The following is a 20,255-nucleotide window of genomic DNA, read 5'->3' as shown; positions in this document are numbered from 1 at the left end:
AACACCCACACAGGCATTCATATTAAACAGATAACACATACCTACAAATAAAAACATACAGACACCAACACTACCATCACAGCTTCAACCACTACCACACCCACACTCAACACCACACTCACAACCATAGCCACCACCACACCCACAAACACATCCACCATACCCATAACCACCACCCTACCCACAACCACATGCACTACACCCATACCCACCACCATACCCCCCACACCCATAGCCACCACCACACCCATCACACCCTCAACCACAGCCACTACCACCACTACTACGCCTACCACCACATCCATCAAGCCCACAAACACAATCATCACCACACCCACACCCACCACCTGTACCACACCCACCACCATCATGCCCTCATCCAAACACACTACTACTTCAAAATGCACATTACCTAAACCATAAAAACCACAGAAACACAAATCCATAAAACATCATGCATCATCTGCAACATGTACACCACAAACAGGCCAAACCTGCAGAAAACCACACAGCATTAGCAAAATTAACACTACCCAAATACAAAAAACCCTTAGACAAACACACACCATCAGCCAAACAAATGTCACCAAAGCACACACCTAAAGCCACAAACCCAGCACTTTCATCAGCCGTAAAAACTTCACCCACATTGTAGCAAACACAGCACACTCCCAAATGTACAAACACAGATCTCCATGGCACCTCTGACACACACTCACCCATACAAAAACAAACAACCACTGCCTCTGCAACTGCTCCTACACCCTCTACTTCCCACACACCTCCTGCACACACCCCCGTCCAACCTTCCCATTCCATCCCCAACCACCCCCACTCCTCCCAAACCCCTGGAAAAAAGCTCATCTCTCCTCCCGATTGGTAAACTGATGTGCCTGGAATCCATCATGAGTGACGTAAGCTCTTTTTGCGGGACGTTATTTGTGTGTCATTGATTTCGGAGGCAAGGTTTCTATATTGGAACATGTGGCACAACATCTGCCTTTATTATCTTCTTTATTTATCTTCTTTTCAGATTGTATGTTTGTATTAGTTTTGTATTGTTTATCTTTAAATTGAGAGAGGATTCTCATTCTGTAATAAATGTTTCTGCCCAACTTGTGTTTTCTTCTTTATTTGTCTAAATAATTTTCATAAGTAGGGGTGACTAACCATATTATTTGGTATGTAAGTTACACTAGGATATTTGGATCTTGCATTTTGGTTCCTATGTGGTTTGGACCACAATATTTGATGATTCTTCTATTCTTACATATTGAATCCCTTGAGTTATCTTATCCTTTATTGACAGGCTTAATAACCACTGTTTCACATTCATACTTCCCAATGTAAGTGCTATTGCGACACATGTCAGATTAGATGCATATGCCCTGCCTACATTTTTTGTAACTTATCATGTACATGTAAGTATCAATGTGATCTTCATGATAGGTGTAAGCCAAAATAATTTAACATATTATTATATACTAGAATTGCATAGGTAAAGAGAAAATATCAGTAACTTATGACAAGCATGTTGAGATGACAGGGGAGGTGATGGAGAACATTTCTTGTGATTACCCTTCAGAAGTGCAAAGGAATTTATGATATGGACAACAATATCTAACATAAAATAAGCTCAATCCTTACATAAGAGTGTAAAATTGTATTATATAGTTTTTTATGTGATAGTCGTTTGAGCAAATGTGACATCCGTTATATGTTGCATACACTTACAACTGCAGGAGTCTTGCAGATTTTGGAGATTCTTTGCTGTAGTTATTGTTACAATGGTGAGTTAATTTCAGCAGCTACAATGTATTTTGTACGTGCGCTACCTTCTTGATGGTGGACATTAACACCATGGACAAGATTTAGCATACTTTAGATATGTCCTGAGTGTCTCTTCACATGTGTGCAATACATTTAATTGTTGGTTCATTTGTATATATAAAATGTTATCCGTAGACATCACAATTGAAATAATGTTTTTACATGCTCTGATGAAGGTTCGCTGAGAACTCAACAGAGTATGTTTCTTATATTTACGACCACGATAATGATGATTTCTAGCATTAAAAACATTTAAATACACATACCTCCAATGACAGTGCAACGTGGTGAGTCATCACGCTGATCAAAGAGCAGCTATGCAGCACATCCCAAAAACAGATTTGTTGTAAATTGAACAGTACAGTGATTTGTAGTGATTGCTAACCCCCTTTCATCGGATGGAAACCCTCAACTTAGGTGTGGAGGTTCTACCACCACAGGAATGCAGATAGTAAGCAAAATCATGATTCGCAGGGCAGAGCTGTGGCAGTTTTTCCACTGTTATCTGCTTTCTGCTCTTAATTATTTTAAAGGAGGAGTCCGCAAGCAACGGTGACGGCTGGGCCATGACAGACGTTTGTCTGTCACACTGCCAACATATAAATCGGGTGGGAGTGCAGTTCAAATGGTGGACGGATGGACCGTCGATGTGTGACGGTCCGCATGGATCCCCCAAGATATGAATCTGTCCCTTAGTGTCTTTTATGGAAGACAAAAATCTTGAGTGGGACAAACCTGCAGTTTGCAGCAGATGAGGGCTCTATGAGGCCAGATACTACTTCTGCAAGGAGGCGCTGAACAGGATTTGCTGCTGTGGAGAAGAACGTAGCGAAATCTGTAACAAAGGCAGGCAAACCAGCGATGCACCTTCGGCAGATCGAAAGAGCAGGTAGGTCTCGATCTCTTTGTATTTGGGTTATCTGGGCACATTTAGCACCACTTGAAGTCTCAGGACTCACTTAGGCTGGAACCAGGTGCAGGTTCAAGATAGTCGGAGCCTTTTGTGTCCCTAAGGCTCTGATCTGGAGGCCATCCAACTAGCCCTAGCAGTCACTCTGGAAGTAGTGGCTTTAAGCAGAGAAGCAGGTCTCAAGCAGCACGGCAGTCCTCTAAGGGCACTGGGCAGGTTTCAGGCAACAGGGCAGTCCTCTTCGTGCAGCAAGCCAGTACTCTGAAATACACAGCAAGCCACAGGCAGCAAGGAAATCCAGTGAAAGACTTTCTGCTAGCCCGGAAGTGACCTGAAGAGTGGACCAGAGAGCCCTATTTTCATACCTGGTGCCCTTTGGGGTGGAAGAAATTTCTAGAGTGTTCTCCCCACAGAAGTGTCTGGAAGTTCCTGCCTACCTGCCCTGGTCCCAGTCTATCTAAAGGCACAATAGGCAGAGTCTTTGAACTGCAAATAGGGCTGGGCACAACTCCGCCCCATACTGCCAACACCCAGTCCGTCAAATATGTGGCTATCTGGGAGGAATACACATAGGACAACTGCCAACTACTCCTAGTCGTGTGACCAATGAAACAGGCAGAAGTTATCAAATGGTTATGATAATAAAATGCCAACTTTCTAAAAGTGAAATTTTTAGAATTGTGCCTTGAAAACCGACTTTACCATTAAAGAGGATTTTGTAGTGCAATTTCATACACACCAACATGACATTTCTACCTGCTCCCAAACAAAAGTTACCACTTCTGAAATGTAATAAGGGAACCCACTATTATCCTATGAGAGGCATAGGGCAAATGTGTGAGTTGTTCACCACCAGGACAGGTGAAACTTTAAAACACATGTCCAATCTTTTAATTACAATGAACCCTGCCCATTGGGCTGCCTAGGGCCTACCTTAGGGTCGACTTGTATTAAAAAGAGTTTTAGGCCTGGCAAGGGGTTTATTTTGCCAAGTTGAATAGGTAGTTTAAAACTGCTCCCATGCTGCAATGGCTGGCCTGGGACATGTTTAGGGGGCTACTTAAGAAGGTATCACAAACAATGCTGCAGGCCCTCTAGTAGCATTTAATTTACATGCAATAGGTATATGGTATACCTATTTACTAGTGACTTATAAGTAAATTAAATATACCAATGAGGTGAAAGCCAATTTTACCATTTTAAATAGAGTGAGCACGCACAAGCAATTTAGAACTGGTTAGCATTGATGAAGTGCACAGATTCCTAAAGCAAACACAAATTAATCAAGCAAAACAGGATGGGCAACGGCAAAATGTTTGGGGGTGACCCTGCCGAAAGGGCCTAGTCCAACAGTCTCTTGCAGCTTTTGGTAGCTTTGACCCATAAGGGAGGTCAGCCAACTCACCCTTGGGGTCCACTTCTTTGTCCTGGGTACAAGGAGGCCCAATCCTTTAGATCTCCTCTCACGTCACAGACAGCAGATCTAGTCTTCTTCTGTTGGTCCAGAGAGTATTTGCTACATTTTTTTTATGCCAGATTGTACCACTTAAGAGTCCTACCGTTTGGTTTGCATGGGTTGCCTGTCACCTTCCAAAGCTTGAGGAATCATCTCTTTATGTTCCATAAAGGATATGCCTGCCACATTGCAATACTTGAAGAGTCATCTATTAGTGCTCCATAAAGGAAATGCTGCAGGATATCTCAGCAGCTAGGTAATATAAAGTAAGGATTGGTGTCAGACATTTAAATTATGTAATCCCATCCCTCCTGAAAAATGGTTTAAATGCAAATCCAAAATAAAGTGTTTTAACTGTTACCCAGTGGAAATTAGTTGGGGAAGAAATGGGGTGATTCGCCCCCATGTGAAGAACGTAGCAGCTATTCCAACAAGTAAAATTACCTGATTCAAAGAAAGCCCACCTATCTTTCTTTAGAATGATTAGTTATAGTTGATTCATACTACGATTTTGCTACCAACACTGTGGCTCTGACAGACATTTTGGAGCAATCAGGTCTAAGCAAGATCGGGATTTGCAGCGTAACCACCATTCAGGCTTTGGAATCCCTAAAAGAGACTATTTGTTCTCATCTCGTATTAAGTTGACCATATATTACTAAGACATTCCGCGTACAGACGGGCGCATCTCAGAATAGGGGCATACTTTCACAAACCGGATGAGGTAGAATAGACAAGTCCTTTTTCTTTAATGACAGGATAATGGTCCAAAAAGGGATTATATAGTTAATCAAGAAGGAATGCTCGGCTATAAAATGGTCAGTTACATTTAATATTATTTATTAGGAAGATCTTTGTATCACTATACCGATCATGCACACTTTACATGGCTGTCCCTTTATAAAGTAGTTAATACCTTAATATTGAGATAGCTCACAGCATTAAAACCCTTCTTTTTTTAAGAAGATGCACAGAGCAGTTAATCTACAAACTAACATGGGCTTCTTACCTAGAGATCAATTTTCTTTGCCTCACCAGCAAAATTCTGAGGAGGAGGTATGGAACTTAGAGAGTTTTTTTCAGCTTCCTAATAATCCTTTCGTGCTCTCACTTTGATGGTTGGTGGTTCAAGATCACACAAGCGCCAAGACGCCTTCAGACAATCGTGCAATCTATACATTTTGAAATCAAACCTGTGGGTGTTACCATGCAACACTCATGAAACAATACACATCTCCAGATATACGAGTAATCGTGAATCTGGAGATGTGTCTGAATGCTATGCCACATTTCAATGCGTGCTGCATTCTACAGCATGCATTGAAAGAGGAACATGCCTGTAGTGACTGTTTTTGTGCAAGAAGGTGCCCCTTCATGCACAAAAACAATCTCCCCTCAATGCAGGCATCCTGCCAGCACATGGCTGCAGTTTGTGCACCAGCGCAAGGGGAAGCACAGAGATGCGACATATTCTTGTAAATATGTTGCATCCCTGTGCTTCCGAAGTGCTGCAGCGTCGAGCAGCCAAAGGGTTTGCGGTGCCACGCAGTGGCACTTCCTTGTAAATCTACCCCACTGTTGGGAAATCACCTTCTTGTGGAAGGAGGAGCTCACACATCTACTGGAGCAAGCAAGAAAGAGGGGGACAATACAATGGAGAAGGTTAGGACTGATTCCCTCCTAACAGCTCAGTGGATGAAGAATGACTGCTGGCGAGTAATAGTTTGGGGCTTGGAATGCCGCCACATTAATGACAATTTGAGAGAGTGAAATGTAGATGAACCCAACATCTGATAAAGTTTACACTTGAACTCTAATAGGTTTTAAACGCCAATCCAACTAGATAAACAAAAAAATGCCTCTTCTTTTCAAGTTGGAAAAAAAGGAAAATGAAGAACAAAAACCGAGAATGCTGCTATAAGGAATGTGCAAAACCTTTTCCCATCAACTAACTAAAAACCTTCTACTTACCTAGTAAGGTGAAGATTGGGGGTGGTACCCCAAAAGGTAACTGGGAAGTCAAGGTGCACCTTAGGAAAGGAAGAGAAAGAAGGACATGACTATTATTAGCAGTGCTGGAATTAGAAAAAATGTACTCAGGGCACACATAAATTGATGGTCAAGGTGTAGCAGAAGAAAGAGGGTGGAGTCACGAGTCATGAAAGCAAAATCTGACAGTCAACGGATACATTTATAATAAAATAACTTGCTGCAAAGTAATTTGCAACCAGGAAAAATGTGACAGCAAAATTGTTGTAGGTTACATACTAGATCACAAAAAGGCAGCATTTTGAAATATCTTACAGGGCAAATACACTCACTACAGAGATCTTTGTGTGCCCATACATTTTGAGGGGATTATAATAGTGGTAAAATAATGTTAGTCCTTAACGAAGTTCTGTGCTTTTTCCAATCACAGTTTTGACTCATGAAGTAGCATAGAGGTCTAATGTGCCTGATGCAAAGCTCACCATTTAACACGCAGATCACAGATTTGTATTTTATGTAGAAAAGTCAGTGTGCTACTGCTTCTAACACTGAGAATTTTTTTTTACTTCCAGTTCATAAATTGCAATCCCTTTAATATAGCACTATCTATCTATTTACCAGCATCACGTAGCTGCATGTAAACTGTAAGTCATGGGTGCAGCTCCTTATTTTTTACCTGAATCTGTTGTTCTTCTAGGATTACAAAGAAGGGCTGTAATGGGAATGAATAATGTCCTGTTGGTACAGAAAACCCCAATTATGACATTGTGTTTTATGTCCTGACTTTGAGTTTCTCTGGACTGTTCACTCCTAATAAATATCCTAATAAATAATGCCCACAAGTATGAATGATATGGGAATCCTGCACCTTATAATCCTCGTTGTCTTAAGTAACATTTCTTGTACACTGATTTACAGACTAGTATGATTTATTGTGTCTCTGTCTGTGATGTAAAGTGCTCTGACACCCTAAACTGAGATGAGTAGCACTATTAAAGAACTAAATAAAAATAAATTAGTCGGTGCTATTTCAATCATTTTTAGAGTAATTGCTCATGCGCACAGATTCATCTTGCATTCTTACATTGCATATATCTCTTACATAGGGGAAGTTGAAAAAAGTAAAAAACCTGCCTCCAAGCCATAATTTATCTAAAGTATTTGTGATGAAACAAGATATGCGCCTTTTATCCTTCAATTGCATTGGCTTCTAGGTGTTGGGCTTCAGATGGCTCCAAGCCAGGATGATACTTGAACCAAAATTATTCTTTTTTTCATTTCACACTCTTCAAGTCAAAATAGATTCATTTTAGTTGATAGGCTTCTGATAATAAGATGTAGAAAAGGCAAATACCCGGAATTTAACATTGTGTTGGTTAGCAACCGACAAAAAATAAAAACATATAATATGCATGAAAAAGATAAGAGAACACAGATTAAAAAAAATGCCAAAAGACAAAGGAAGGAAAAGGACAAGACATTTCTGGAGTTTTCTTTCATTTTCCCTGCAATAAAGTACCATTAAGTAGGGTGGCAGTGCCAAGATGTCCAAAGAAGTAAACGTGTGCTTTACAAATCCACATAATATGTAATGGTAATTCAAACAAATAAACATTCATAATTTCAAATGATCCTGGGATAGCCCTTGTTTGTTAAGTATAATTTTCCAAATCAGTATTAGAACTTTGGAATGTTGACCAACATTACAATAATTGTCTTCCTGTTGCACCCTTTTTAATTTAGAAAATGTCTACCTCAGTGGGCGGAATGTTCTAAAAGATTTATAATCCTTCTGGCTCTGACTATACTGGTTGTAAAAAGCCCTCTCCCTAGTCATAGGCGTTCACCTGCAGCTCTGCTTTGTAATTCATATCTGAGGCATTTAAATACTGGTATAGCCCTCGACAGCCATCTATAAGGCTGTATCATACAGACTGTCCTTCAATCCATCCCACCTTGCTGCACAGAAGCTCATAAGACTAACTCTTACCAGTAACATGCTTCTCTTCACTCACCATTTTTGCTTAACCGTTTGGTTGGCTGTATATTCGTTTACCTGAAGTGATCATGAACCTAAAGGTTTGGCAGTATCTAAGTCAAGTAAATTATGTCCACTATGTATTATGATTTGTGTGTTTGGTCTGGTACCAGCCATCTGTTATCAATGGCTATTGGTTAAGAAGTCTAGCATCAATAAACATATGTTGGTTCGCCCCCAGATTCTCTTCATGAGTCTCTTCTCGTTCCCTTGCTTAAGCCTGACAGAGACTCCACTCTACTTTCCTCATATAGGCCTATAGCTATATTAAGGACATATTATAAAATCCTTGGTGAGGTGCTAGCGGAGTGGTATGTGCAGTTATTACTTACTCTGATCCTTCCTGATCAGAATGGCTTAGTCCCTTGGTGCAACACATTTTACTAACATCATGCGCTTTTTTCAAGTTATGGATCAACCCCCTCTACATTACCATCTAGCAGCTTGTCTTATACTAGACATTGAAAAGGCCTTTGGTTTCTTTTCTTGGGACTTCTTATTCAAAGTACAAACGGCCATGGGCTTGGGATGGTGTCTCATAGCCTATACAAGGTTACTATACACAAACCCTATTTCTCGCGTATGCATAGGAAGGTTGATTTTGAAGACTTTAACCATAGGCCATGGGACACCACAGGGATGCACTCTTTTGCCAATCTTATTTACACTTGCCATAGAGCCACTAGCACAGTGACTTCATTTTAGGAGGTGACAATGGGGTATCCCATGGGATGGAGAAATACATGTGGTGTCCCTGTATCCAGACGATGTACTTCTATGTCTTCAGGATGCATCAACTGACCCCCATTTCGTCTGTCTTCCATATGAACAGGTGGCGGGACTGTGAGTGAACTGGGGGAAATCATGTATTTTTCTGCTTAGCTGTGATGCCCCAACTCAGGTAATTCAGCTAGAAAGGGGAGCGATTGACATTGGAGACAGGTGCAGTCTGGTATCTTGGGGCATACGTTTACCACTCTCAACAAGATATATTTGTTGGTAACTTGCAGTTTTGGCAACGATTGCCATTGGCCCTGGCAGGTAGAGTTGTCCTTTCAAAAATGATAGCCCTTTCCGGTCCACTATTATACTTTGTTAACGTTTGAGTATTTCCTAAGCAACAATTTTTTCTTGACTTAGAACGGGCTCTGGGAGGTTTATTCTGGGACATTGGGCGACATAGGGTGGCCTTAAATAAGGTTCAGTTACCAATGAGTGGCAAGATGGCTATCTGGTAATAATCTTTTTGATTGAACATGGACTCTACATGTTTGGATAGCTTGGAAGTGTTTGAGTCTTTCAGCTTACAAAGCACACCACCCTTACTCTCCAGTTACGCCATTACAAAGCCTACCAGAACCCCACGGGCACTTTACTGCTGATAAATTAGCAATCTGCTATGAGCATTCAATTGATGTAGTGGGGGATTTGTTTCAGAATGCCCACTTGCTTACATTTGATCAGATATGTCAGGAAAATAGCATTCCTCCAACTTAATTTCTACTACATAAGCAGTTATTAGGAGACCTCAGGACGCTGTGGGGTGTGATGGACAGAAAACCACCAACACATGCAGTGATGCATGCGCTACACACCTTGGGACCAGGTCAACATTGAATCATGCGGTTTTACAGAGCCATTAGGGATCACAATGGGATCTCTCAGGAATGGGAGGAGGATTTAGCGTGTCCACTATATGACAATGAATGGACAATAGCATTTGAGTCTCCTCATACTATCTCTAGAAATGTGCAATTAAATAACATTCTGTTAATGATTCTTCATAGGGCTTATCTCACATCTTCTCGAATAAACCGTATGTTCTCATCAGTTGAACGTGCCTGTCCTAGGTGCCGAGCAATGTCGGCTGACTTTTGGCACATTGGGCCTGCCCGGATATTACCAGTTTCTTACATTCGGTACATGCCTTATTGGCTACAGTTACAGAGCTAACATCACTCAACTCATAGAAAGGTACAGCTCTGGGTATTTTTCAAAGGAGGAAAAGCTTTAAGGTGCGGATACGCTTTGCTAATTTTGCCCTTCTTTTGGCTAAAGAATACTATGTATTGGTGTGCGCGACAGCCCCGACTTTTCTTCAGTGGGGTCGAGCTGTGCTCCGTTAGGGTGAACCTGAAAGTACTGCATTGTATTGGGAGGAGGCCCGAAGGTTAAGAAAATGTCTCATAGCAGCAGCCTGGGACATCATGCTAATACAATTCAAAGAGCATATAGAAGAGCACCCCTCTATCATATCACATCAGTCTACTCCTCCTGTGTCCTCTCCTGATGGACCTACAGTGGATCTGGCCCAACACTAGGATCTAGCTTCACACTACTTACTCATGGCCCCCTAACTAGCATCCCCTCTATTTCCTCATTTGACTAATCATGCTTTCTGCTCTTATATTCCTCTATTTTCTACCCTTTTCAAGTTGGACTTCCCAAAGACAAACCCAACTGCTTCATATTAAAGGTTTTTGTTTTTAAAAGATGCTGAATTAATCTCTCTTAATGTATATAGTGCAAAAAAGGTTGTCATATTGTATTAATATATTGAATACTTTAAAAGCTTAAAAAATAAATGTAATCATCAATAAACATATGTTAAAGTCTACTTGCAGTATGTCTCCTTGGATGCCTGCTGGGATGTCCATTGGATGGAAGATTCAATGTAGTGCTTTCAAGAGTTCTGGGATGCTACTAGGTTGTAAGTGGACAATATACCGGTAATTGTAGGAAAGGCTTGAAATGAGAGGGTCGAATTAACAAAAGGCGGTCATTGAGACTCAAGGTTAAAGTTGCATCCTTGCTTGGTAGGCAGGTTAGATAATGCTGTTCCTGTGTAAAGTGAGAAGAGTGGTATAATTTCAAGTGTGAGCAAGAGACAAGAAACACATTTCTAGCTGATGATTTTTATTCAGACAAGGATGTACAAAATGTTATCATTTCATTTGCCTGTGTGTGTGTGTGTCTGTGTGTGTGTATATATATATATATATATATATATATATATATATATATATATATATATATAGGAGAGGGTAGTACCATGGAAGACATAGGAGAAATTATGCATCTGTTAACCCCAAGCAAGAGTTCGGAGTAAAAGAAAAGGACCATTAATTATTCCCAATATTTATTTGAGCAAGATAAATGATTATGACATAAGTTCCTCTCCACTTGGTTGAATGAGAAGGCCAAACCCGCAGAAAATAGGAGAAAAAAAGAGAATGTTGCAAGTTTGATTACGTGAATGTGTAGTTTGATGCACATTCACGTAATACAAAGGGTAAAGTAGGGTATATTGTGGAATATTTTGAGTTTTATATTCATTTTTCAAATAGGTCTTTAAATAGGATTTGAAATGAAAGGCATGGCGAGGGTAACACGCTAGACAAAAATACTTCGAATGAAGAAGATAAAATCTATATGGTTTGTTAAAATGCAAGACACTGAGGGGCATATTTATGAAAATGGTGGCCCAGGACAGTGCAGCAAGTCACCTGCATCACAGGGAAAGGCCAGGAATGCATTGTATTTATGTAATACGGCACATTCCTGTCTTCTTCCCTTGCCCCGGCACCATTTTGGCAGCATAGCACTCATGCAGGCATCCTTGCACTATGGTGTAAGAGTGCCTGTGTTGTAGGCAGGATTGTTTTTATACAGGAAGGGACACCTTCCTGCACAAAAATATTCCTGAGAGGCTTTTTCCTCTTTCCATGTGTGCTGCAGAATGCTTCACACATGAAAAGTTGCCAAAGCAACACAAACATTACATGTGATTTATAAAGCCATGCAAGGCCACTTAGGATGGCCCTGAGTGGCTCCATAAATCAGGAGTAAGGCAATGCAGCACAAATCGCACTCGGAAGATGTTCCATGGGCGATGCAGAAGTACCCATGATATTTGATGCATTCCCAGATTTACCAGAACTTGTAGACCTGGGAATGCACCAAAAAGATACACCTTTTTCAGGTGAGGCACAATGAAGAGGAATATCTTTATCGCTTCTCATTACATCCTCTTTCTATGTGTGCTGCAGGAAGAGGATTATGCCTCTCAGGATTGTTCTTGTGCAGGAAGGTGTCCCTTCCTACCGAAAAACAATCCTGCATTCAACGCAGGCACTCTTGCACCATTGTGCAAGGGTGCCTGCATTGGAGCTAGGCTGGCAAAAGGGTGTCAGCGCAGGGAAAAATGCAGGAATTGCCTTAAATAAAGCACATTTCTGCCCTTTTCCTGACACACAGTGAAGTGCAAGAAGGTGACATGCTACACTGCATGACATTCTTGGAAATAGGCCCTCTAGTTTTTATTTTGTTGAGCGTGGGAGACAGCCACGGCCGGTGGTAGGTGTAACTGCAGGGCGGTGACGTAGGGAGGGGCAGGGTGGGGGGTTGTAATGTATGGATTACGGACTTTAACAGGTAAGTAAACATTTAAATAAATAAAACGAATTTCGTTGTGTGCCCTGCTCACCAAATTCTATGCAGTGGGCGCAACGAAAAACGAAAATCTAATATCTGACACTGCTTCACCTAAATGGGCTTGGCACACACTCTGGGTAAGAAGCAAGAGGTCCAGTGGGACTATTACTTACAGCCTTGGCACTGTGGCAATGAGACATGGATCCAAAGTGGGACCTTAGAAGATCGTAGCTACCACGAAGAGTGGAGCTCACACAATCAGAAGGGCTGGGCCTATAACACTCCACAATGCATTGCACATGAGAAAAACTGGGAGTGGACAGTCCAACACCATTTCTCCTAACATGCTTGGTACCTAGAAGAATCACCAATACACCAACCACGCAGTAGAGTTAAACCTTTCTGCATATGCATCAATTAAATGCAGCATAGCTGAGCACCAGCTAAGATGGAAATGCATCACTATCGCTCCAAAGAGTGGAGGCCATACAATGACGCACATCACAGGAAACAGTTGCTGATCAGTTGCCCATGAAAATGTAGAGTTGGCCCCTTGTAACAGTAGTTTCATGGTGCTTATTTATTAATACCACCCCTCAGTTGCAACAACACTTCATGCACTGATAGGAAGCTGTAATATGACAATACCCTCATGAGGTCTTTACATGTTAGCTCTCCAGCCAACTAAAACCATGAGCGAGCTTCCATGTTCCAAGCCTCACCTGGCACCAACACATTGCTGAAGATGCTATTTCAGCACACGTCTTGTTGTCTTGTTTGCTCTACCCTGATTTTAGTGTGGGTGGCCAAACTCGCCTCTGAAGCTTACAATATCCCCAGAGTTAGGATGCTCGACATTTCTGTTTCTTGAAATTGCTCATGAGACAGACTGGTGCTGGATAGAGCGAAAAAACACGTTATTGAAGAGCACAAGGAGGAAAATGGAAGAGGATGAGGAGACTGACAAAAGAGCTCACTCTTCGTTAGGTGGACTCATCTCTCTGCTGCACCAACAAAATAGCTCAATGACGCATAGGCCCATAGGGCTACCTTGGGTCTACCTTAGGGGTGACAGAAATGTAAGAAAAGGGAAGGTTAGGGCCTGGCAAGTGGGTGCACTTGCCAAGTCGACATGGCAGTATTAGACTGCACACAGGCACTGCAATGGCAGGCCAGAGTTACATTTACAGGCTGCTTATGTGGGGGACACTAAGAGTGCTGCAAGCCCACTAGCAGCATTTGATTTACAGGCCCTGGGCACATACAGTGCACTATACTAGGGACTGATTAGTAAAACACATAGCCAATCATGGAAACACCAATCTATACATACAATTTACGAAGGGAGCACTTGCACTTTGGCACTGAACAGCAGTGGCAAAGTGTCTAAAGCTTCTAGACCAGCAAAACGGAGTCCAACACGCAGCAAAAACACAGGAGGCAAAGGCAAAAATTCAAGGGAGACCCACGCCAATGATGCCAGGTCTAACACTGATCATTATGTCAATGCTGCTTACATGAATATATGCTTTGGACGTGACATTTTGGCCCTTTCTCTATATAGATCACATTTTATCTACATATACCTTATAACCTCAGTGAGACAGGTAAACGTAACTCTAATGAGACTCAGAACATAATTTTGATTAACCAATCAAAAAAAGGAACGGAGCACTGTTCGAAGTGGGAGCAAATTCTTGCGCACCACACACTGGAGTTCCGCCTCCATCCTAAATACATTTTTGTGCTTGTGGATTGGAATGAGGAGGCCCGCTGTCAGCAGAAGCTCTGTTCACATCTGCAAAGCTTATCAAGCTCTTTAGCTGACGTATGCAAGACAGTACAACAGGAGGACACATACTGAAAACGTTTGCCCCTAATATAAATCAGTAATACTCGAGATATATCAGATTAAACTTCATCTAATGATGATTCAAGAAATCTGAATGTTTAATGAAAGAGAACCTGGAGATGAGATTTCCACGAAAAGTATAAAGCTAAATGAAGCCCTACTAGGAATAGCTTGAGCAGCATTTTTAAAATGTCTTTCCTTCTAATAATGAAGACTGTTAGTTCAGAAAGAACATCATGACAATCCATTAAACAATTGGCCTGGCCCAAATGCTAGGTAATGAAATAGGGAAATTGTCATTCATAGCACCAGTATTTTGAATGCATCATTAAAGAAGGAAAATAGCTAGGTTCATTGAACAATACGATCATCATACCTTTGCTGCACTAATTGCACAAATATTAGAATGAGTAGAAAACTGTAATTCCCTTGATAATAATCAGTCAGGCATCATATGGATGAAAAGAGTTGAAGCTGCACAGTCAAGGAACAGGGAGGATCCCATCAGCCTAGATAAATGCTGTGCGAAATTTAATTTTTAATTGGGTTGGATGGTAGCCGACCACAAAGAATAAGGTCATTATCTTGTTAAATCCAGTTAAAAGTTTCAACAATTGAAATCAGAGCTCATCCCCTGTGAGCTATTGCACAAACCAGACAGACTTACCTTAAGAAAATGTGTAAAGCAGTTAAAAGCATCAAAACATTTAAAAAGTCAAAAACACAGCACAATAAAAATCCCACTCCAATGTATAAATAGAGGGAATCATTAAATGACCAGATTTACATTAAATGAACAAAAATCCAAAAAGAGGAATAAAGTATTAAATTAAAATGATGTCAAAGGCAGTAAGCACCAATGTGGGCTTACTGGCCATGGTAGACTAGGTCTAGGTGCAAGTTCAGCCTGAATACAGAAGAGCTCAGGCAGATAAACAAACCAGGTTTGAAACCTGTTAGAAGTGGTAATTTGGGATTCTTTTTTCTGGAAGTTAATATCCTTCAGGTGCTTAAGGCAGCAGGCTGTATCAGAGAAGGGCACTATGACATCAGACAGGTTTTGGAAGAGGTCCCGGCAAAGCCTTTGGTTTTGGAGAGAAAAGCTGCAAGCTGGAAATATTTGAACTTTGCGCCCAGAGAAGTCCTGCTGGTCAACTACTTTTGGTTCCTCTGCCAGGTCAAGATTTCTCCGCTGTCATAGGTAGACCCACCAACCCAGTGGACATCTCTTAGATTTCCAGAACTGCTACCAGATCACCTCATGTAAATGCATTGAAAGTTTGCAGATGGCTCTGTCCACAAGTCAGAGCCAATATTACGCCACCAACAGCAAAACAAAAAACACAAAGCGGGATTTTGATTTTGAAAATAAAAGCAAAATGACCCTTCTGACTGTGGGAGTTTTCTCCCATGGCATGGGGTTTTCACTTCCCCATACTGCATAAAGCTTGCTATTTAATCGTCCACTCTAAATAGGGTAGATGGACAAGTGTCAAAACCTCGGACGGTCATGACTCCATAGGGCGATCAAAGGTGTTTGTTGGTGGTGGAGACGGAGTAGTCTCTGCTACCGATATTCTAACAGCCCTCCCATCTCTAAATGAGGTGGGTGGCCTTCAGTTTGGCAAAGATGGTATTCTGTCAACTTTGGGACAGAATACCCTGTCCACCAAACTCTAAGGTGGGCCCTTAGTCTCTTTTTTGGATCATAGCCTCCTTCAGTGAGCAAGGTTGGGGTGGTATCTGAAGGAGGCTTTGCAAGGCTGGATACGTTCTTGGCAAGGTTCCACTGAATAAGATATGCTGGCACAAAAAAGCTCTCAGTGTGTGAAACCTGTTTCTTCAGCCCATCTGCAATGCACCTTAGGAGGATTGGCACTGGCAGGTCCATACCAGTCTTCCAGAGGTCTTCAAGTCCATGTTTCTAAGTCCTAGGTTTTTAAGATGTATGTGGGGTTTGAGTTAGACACAACCAAGGGTTCCAGGACTTCAAGGTGTTGGAGATTAAGACAAACTTCCACAGTGGACACCAGCAGGGTCCAGGTCAAGAACAATTGGCGCAGGTCGGCTGGGCATTTCAGGAAACATGTCTCTTGTAGATTTTGCAAGCCCTGTACGCACACCACAGGTCAGCCACCTGACCCTTGGAGCCCACGTTCTCTTGGGTGCAAAAGGCAACAGGTCTAGTTCTTCAGGGCTCATCCAGGTCACAGACATCAGAATAAGTCCTCTTCTGTTCTTCTGTAGGTCCTGAATGCATTCTGAAGAGGATGTCTAGGTATGCCACATTGATGCCTGGCACTAGCTAGTGGGTGGGGTGGATTCCAGGTTCCTCCCTAACCAATGGGTTAAACTTCTGCAACAGTTCCTGTTTTCCATGGAGCCCATCACTCCTAAAATGTAAGATGGGGAAACCCTTCTCGCTTTGCGCAGAGCCTGTGAGCCAAAGTCAGAGTTGTGGACAGGGTAACGAGCAGCCCCTTCTCTGTGGCTGGTCCAACCCAGTTGTGGGAGCAGCAGTCCCCCCACCGGATTTAGTGCATGCCTGACTAAGAGAATAAAAGAAGGAATCTGTTCAAGCATCATATGAGATCTGCTTGTAACAGGAGAGGCCCCTTTGCAGTATGTTAAGTTCCTGGGCACAGCCCAACTGGTCTTCTTGACCGAGGAATAAAACACTTCCCCACACCCAAGCCATTGTCTCTGCTTTGGGAGCAGTTTTCACACCTCATCATCAAAGCTATTCGCCAGCTGGCTAATGCAAATTTTCCTTAATACTTATCAAAAATCCAACTACTCTATTAAGTTGGGTTTTTTAATAAATATTAAAAATAGTTGATTAATCATGTTTCCAGCCGGTAGTTAGCCTGAGGTAGCAGAAACAATATTAAATATTGTTTCACATTGTTTTCCTGGGGCCAGCCAGCTTTACTACAGTGAAAATAGATTTTGGGTGATAGGCACTGCAGGGACATATTAACTTTAAATTTCTTCACATTCTACTTTAAAAAACTATGAACTCTGCCTTGTGAGCTACAAGACCTACATAACATTGATTTGTTCCTTTTCAGACAGTGAAAAAAGAGCAAGTTTGATAGGCTGGGCTCTAGTTTTAAAAGTGCATCACCAGGCTGCAGTCTTCTTTGTCTTGTTACACCAGTAAAAAGTGTTGTAGTCCATTGGTGACATTTACTTTTCCATGTCATGGGTGTACTTTGGGACACCATATGCTTTGGCCTTATAGGAACATTTTATAGGCTAATTGGAAATCTGAAAACCTCATTTTAGGTCAGAGCATATACACTGGGCGCTGGTCAGCTGTGTCCCAGTGTGGAAGGTTTAAAAAACAGCAATAAAATTCAGTAAACATTGGACTGATCACACTAAAAGTGGCATTTTCCCACAAATGCATTGAAATCCAATGATGGAGGCACTTTTTTGCATTTTAACAATAGATGGATATTTAGACAGATGCCTTCTATCATAATTTCAAGAGGAGCAAATGAACAATTGGTGCACCACACTTATCTCAGCAAATTCGTGGAGACCATCATGATGTCAGTACCTGTCCACTCAATCATCTATCCCCCTTTCTCTCTATCTATGGGCACTTGTGTTCTGTCATATTCTATTGCCCTGTTTACAAGCTGCACAGTGGGTGATATTTATAGCACCATAAAATTCAACTTAGCAGACCTTGCAATTTATTGGAGGCTTCCTTGCCTAGAAAGCTCTGGAACACGCTTCCCCTCTACTTGCATTGTAGCCCTTCTAAAACTATTTTTAGAAAAAAACTTAAAACGTTCTTCATTTCCTGCTTATGTGGCACCTCACTTGCTGACTATCACCTCTCGCTTTTTTATCTCTCACTTGTGCCGCTTGTGCCGAGGTGCTTGTTCGAGGGCAGCTGTGCGCTCTATAAACTTCTTGTATTGTATTGTATATTGCATATACTGTATATATTGTATTGGCTGTGAAAAACAGCACCTATTCCATGTTTTTAGGGAACAACATGGAGATTTTGGTTCAGTAAGCACATTACAGTAATTTCCTTACATTTTCCCTCATTAAGTTGCAGCAGGTTCGGCCTGCTGAAATGTATCTGTGGAAAATGCCCTGTGTGTATTGTTAACTGAAAAACAGGTAATTCCAGTAGGTGCAGTAACAGGAGTTAACATTCAACCACATTTAACAGGCCACTCCTAACAAGGGCCTATTTGTTTTGTATGAAATTCGATGTGTCTCTATATGTCCATGGTAAGCTTTGTACATGTACAAGTGATTCCATTTATGTGTGTGCTTTTGTGCCCATTAGTGTGTTAAGGTGTGTGATTTTTATCTGTGCGTCTATTTGACGGTTTGTCAATGTGTGCAACAATATTGTGTGTAAAAGGCTGACTTTTGGGCTGGGTGGTTGTGTGTGTCTGTTTATATGCACTATGTAAAGGCCTGCCTTTTTGGCTTTGTGAGAGTTTTTTTTCATATCTATATATATATATATGTATATATATATATATATATAAACATATGTGTTTATTGTTGCACACATTGTAATGAATCATACTTATGGGTCAGCCTTTTGAACACAATTTCGATGCACACATTGTAAACTATCACACATATGCATATGTGCAGACAAAACACAAAGCACAAACCGTCAAATAGATGCACAGATAAAAATCACACACCTTAACACACTAATATATATATTCTTTACATTCACCTCTTGTATTAGACAGCACTTTGTACTCTAGGCTTCCTCTTTGCACAACATGACTGTGTTTTTAGGACCTGGTGGAATAACATAATGAGATACTTAATTTTAGTGTTGTATCTTATAGTGTAATTTTTAAGCATGTTTACATTTTAAATTTTTGTACTGATGATTCTTTATAGACACATATTTATTAATCCGACTGCCCTTTATTTGATGGCGTCTGCTACTGTATGAAAGTAATAATGTACTCATATGGTTTATTTAATGAATGTCTTTTTTATATATACTTGTATATGTATACATATTTATATATATTTATTTATATATGATCCAGGTCCACATTGTGTATTAATTCGACTTGCATTTATGCAGTAATTTACATTACATTCTGTTGCATTTAGCATATGTTTAGAGTACGTTAGTCTGTCTTCGCTACTTATCATTGTACAGATCAGCTGACTTTGGTTTTAATTTGCACTTGCACTTTAAAAAGGTCTTCTTTCATGCGCAACGCGTCATGTGATCAAGGCCCAGGTGGGGCTGAAACGCGTCATGGCGGCGATGCAGGGTGCTCGTTAAATACATTTATTTGCACAAAGAACTTTACTGGGTCCGCGATTATTCATCTTTCCGGCTGGATTGGATGTTTTGGATGAAAAACTGTGATTTCTACGGTGTCGAGTTGCTTCAGCAACACTTCGTGGTAACCCCTCCTCCGGATTGGGCGTTGTGGATGGAAGCAGCTGGCTTCGTTTTACGGGGCTTAATCATTGTGCTCTGGTAAAGAGCGTACCGCACGGCAGCCCCTGTACGCTAGTTATTTGTCTCTGCCTGAATCTCTGGAGTCGAGGCGGCCGGTGAGTGTAAATCGGTCTGCCGGAAGACATCTGGTTTAAGGTAGGAGATACGATTGACTGTCCAGTGGAGGAGTGTGCTCGGTGAAGGCGTCGGCACTGTTTAGACACCTTCTACCGTTGTTTAAAGAATTTTCACCCGCATATTTGCATCATGGCCGCAGACGTGTTGCGT

This window comes from Lissotriton helveticus, chromosome 1_1 (assembly GCF_964261635.1).
Source record: "Lissotriton helveticus chromosome 1_1, aLisHel1.1, whole genome shotgun sequence".
NCBI lineage: Eukaryota > Metazoa > Chordata > Amphibia > Caudata > Salamandridae > Lissotriton > Lissotriton helveticus.
The sequence above is the reverse complement of the archived record's forward strand: the minus strand, read 5'-3'. Positions refer to the sequence as shown.